General features: G+C 40.9%; 1 long non-coding RNA gene across 1 annotated transcript in view; it reads right to left on the reverse strand.

The window, feature by feature from the left end:
- The window catches only part of LOC123971341, a 2,147-nt gene extending 304 nt beyond the window's left edge, over positions 1 to 1,843 (reverse strand). The window contains exon 1 of the long non-coding RNA XR_006825156.1: positions 1,247 to 1,843. This is a non-coding gene — a long non-coding RNA (uncharacterized LOC123971341). The remainder of the gene's footprint in view (positions 1 to 1,246) is intronic.
- Positions 1,844 to 4,197: the final 2,354 nt, after the last annotated feature.

A 4,197-nucleotide genomic window follows, 5' to 3' on the forward strand; every position in this document is an offset into this window, starting at 1 on the left:
CATAATTAATTACTATAATCCTTGTGGGAAAATAAGTCTAGATATACTAGAGAATGTAGGAGGACTATTGCAAGATAACGTGATATGGTGTGGGGATTTCAATTCACATAATTCACTATGGGGTTGCAATAAAACAGATTTAAATGGTTTAGCAGTTGAAGAATTTATAGATAATCACTGTTTGGTATGTATTAATAATGGGGAAGGAACACAATACAATAGTGTGCAAAACACAGAGGCAGCGCTTGATTTAACACTGGTGTCAAGTGAAATAGCAGGTTTAAGCACATGGAGCGTGATCAAACATACCACAATAGGAAGTGATCACTACCCTGTGGTAACTAAAGTTGGCATTGAAGGTTTTTATGATGAGGGAAAGAAAACTCCCAGATGGAAATTGGGAAATGCTAACTGGGATGTTTTTCAAAAGATCAGTTCAAACAGATTCAAGAAACTCAAAGAGGAGAACCAGACAGATGTAAACATATTCAATAGTACAATAGTTAATGAGATTATTCAATCTGCTGAGGAAACAATCCCTAAGAGTACAGGAACTAAACGGACCAAGAGTGTACCCTGGTGGAATGACAACTGTAGTAAAGCCATAAAGGCCAGGAATAAAGCATTTAGAGAACTCAAGAAACATCATTCTCAGGATGCATTGATCCTGTATAAAAGGGCCCAAGCAATAGTAAGGAGGAAAATTAGAACACAAAAACGAACATTTTGGAGGCAGTACTGTAGCACTATTGGAAGGGAAGTACAGCTGTCAGATGTGTGGGGCATGATTAAAAGAAATTATGAGATACCAGTGTTGAACACTGGGAACAAAATGGCTGTCAATAACTTAGAAAAGGCGGAACTTTTTGCACAAACATTTGAAAGGGTTCATAGTTCGTGTAATCTCACAGATGAGGCTAGGCAGTGTAGAGATCTTAATGAAGAATCCCAAAATAACAGAGAAAAGGGAGGTGTCAGGAGATCCGTTAGATCTACCGTTTAATATGTTTGAGCTAAGAAGAGAAATAATGAGTGCTCGTCATACCACTCCAGGGAAGGACGCTGTATGTTATGGAATGTTGGCACACATGACAGATAGTGCACTAGACACGGTGTTGGGTTTGTTTAATAAAGTTTGGGATGTTGGCCAACTTCCTTTAGCTTGGAAACAAGCAATAATAGTGCCCATTCCAAAACCAGGAAAAGATCAGTCAGACCCTTCCAGTTATAGACCTATTGCATTAACCTCACACTTATGCAAAATTATGGAACGAATGGTCACAGAGCGTTTAACATACTTCCTAGAGAGTAAAGCTCTTCTGTACCCGTACCAGAGTGGGTTCCGTAGAGGTCGGAATACAATGGATTCAGTACTGTGCTTAGAATCAGACATCAGGAAAGCACAGACCAACAAAGAAATACTGATAGCTGTATTTTTTGACGTTGAAAAAGCATATGATATTCTCTGGAAAGAAGGGTTACTTATTAAGTTGAAGTCATTGGGTATTGGTGGTAGAACATATAATTGGGTTATGAGCTTTCTATTTGACAGGGAAATACAAGTAAGAGTTGGCACAGAATACTCCAGTGTATATAAGGTGGAAAATGGAACTCCGCAAGGTAGTGTGTGCAGCCCATTGTTATTCAACATAATGATAAATGACATCTTCTCTCAGGTTGAACAAAGCGTAGGGAAATCTTTGTACGCAGATGACGGGGCTCTGTGGGTAAGAGGCCGCAATGTGTTGCACGTCAGTAAGAAAATGCAAGCTGCAATAGCTGCTGTGGAAAAATGGGCAAATAAATGGGGATTCAAGTTATCTGTTGCAAAAACACAGGTGATCTGTTTCGCAAGGCGGCATAAAGTCACGCCTATTTCCATGAAGTTATATGAACAACCACTTGAGCAAGTCAAAACAATTAAATTTCTTGGGGTTTGGTTTGATGAGAAGCTCACCTGGAATACTCATTTAGATAAAGTTAAGAACAAGTGTAAAAAGGTCATCAATATACTTCATTGTCTGTCAGGACAAGAGTGGGGAGCAAGCAGAGCAGCTCTACAAAATATATACTGGGCACTCATGAGATCCGTTTTTGACTATGGATGTGTAGCGTACATGTCAGCAGCAGAATCAAACCTTAAGAAGTTGGATGTATTACAAGCTCAGGCCTTGAGAATTTGCAGTGGATTTACTTTCACAGCCCTTTCAAAAGTGTATTTGGCAATCATGTTAGCTAGTTAAATTAGCTTTCTTAAAGAGGTGGTATTATGCTCATTTTCAGGCTCAAAATCTTATTTAGTGGTTGTACCAATACAGGTTTACATGGTTTAATTTTCAAAAAACAACATATTTTTCTTATACTGCACATTGCTGCAGCTACTCTTTTCACCCTGTGTGTTGTACGCTCTGCTCTTGAGCTTGAGTGTTATAATATAATTCACAACCAATAAAGCATACTTACAGGTCGTGATTGTGAATTTCCAGGCCCAGAGTTGGAGTTGCATCGTCTGTTAGGACTAAATGTTGAACTGTTGCCGGTGTTCTGACGATCTATGCTCCCTTGCCGAAAAATGCTACCATAGCGCAAATCGACTCGACTCTACTCGGCCCTGCTCCGTTTTACATTGCAGACAGTACCAGAGATAGTACGTAGCTTGTCTTCATAGCGACGCCACACACAACTGCCGAGACGTAATGTTTAATGCGACACACACACCAGCGATCCACACAGCTTTCTCTTTTTTAAGTTAAAACGTTTCAACATTCCTCAGAATGTAAAGACAGATAAGCGGTATGAAAACCTTCCAGCTGTGTTTTCCTCTGCCGTTGTTGCTGCAGCGGTCTGTGTGACGGCGGGAGCAGAGGGCTCTGTGAGCGGGCGGCTGGCCGGCCTCACACGCTCCTCCCGCGGGTTGGCACAGGCATCCCCTGCAGCCACTTGCGGAGCTCCTCAACTCCAAAAATATTCAAGCACATCTTTGTTCCGCCATCACTTCTCGTAAAACTGTCAATATTCGAAATCTACACAGTTGATTTCTCACCTCAAAACTTCTCAGAAGTTCATTTAGTGATGAAATTCCATATGAAAATTATAAAATATAAAACTTTATGTTGCTGGCCTCTGTCTGGTGGCAATGATGATGCAGTGAATAGTCTCACTGACCAATCAGCAGTCTGTCGTGTTTTCACGTTACATTTTAGTATCACTCAGCTCGCTTGGAACCTCGATGGAGGTGAGGTGATACGAAAACTACCTGGAAGCAGGTACAGGTACAACATTTCTACAATGGAAAACCAAACAAAGGTGAGTCGAGCCAAGTCGAGCTGGTGCTGTGCAGTGGAAAAGGGGCTTAACTAAAATCAAAGGGCCTCCGCTCAGACTAGCTTAGTTTGAGGGCGTGCCTGACCCAGCTAGCCGCTTGGCAAGCTTTATGACGCGTTTTCATTGTGACGTCACAGTGAAGGAAGTGAAGGGCTGGACTGCAAACAAGCTGTTTTCAAGCGGTTCAGAGCAGAGCTTTCTGTGGGAGATGGGAACTCCCTTTGGGCTGGACTTCGGGCTTTTTCACTTTGCAAACCTGTTGCATGCACAAAAAGAGAACTCAATAAAGGAGAGGGGAAAAGCCAAAAAGCATAATACCACCTCTTTAATGCTTGTATGTTCCTGAAATAATCCTTATTTGTAGAGCACTTTTCAAAAACAAGTTACAAAGTGCTTTAACAAGTGTAAAGAATAATAAAAAAAAAAGATAAGAGCATGAAAATTTAATATAAAATTAGTAAAATACAATAAAATAAAAGGGATAAAATAAAGTCAAATAAGATCGGGAAAAGCTCTCCTATAAAAGTATGTTTTAAGAAGGGACTTAAAAGAGTTCACTGACTCAGCCGACCTGATTTCCTCGGGCAGGCTGTTCCAGAGCCTCGGGGCCCTGACAGCAAACGCTCTGTCCCCTTTAGTTTTCAGTCGAGACTCTGGAACAGACAACAGACCTCTGCCCGAGGATCTCAAGGTACGTGCTGGTGCGTATGGGACTAAAAGTTCAGAAATATAACAAGGCGAGAGGCCATGAAGAGCTTTAAAAGTGATCAATAGAATTTTAAAGTCAATTCTAAAACATACTGGGAGCCAGTGTAATGAAGCTAAAATAGGAGTAATGTGGTCATATTTCTTTGTTCTGGTTAAAAGCCTGGC

This window comes from Micropterus dolomieu, linkage group LG05 (genome assembly GCF_021292245.1).
Source record: "Micropterus dolomieu isolate WLL.071019.BEF.003 ecotype Adirondacks linkage group LG05, ASM2129224v1, whole genome shotgun sequence".
NCBI classification, from domain to species: domain Eukaryota; kingdom Metazoa; phylum Chordata; class Actinopteri; order Centrarchiformes; family Centrarchidae; genus Micropterus; species Micropterus dolomieu.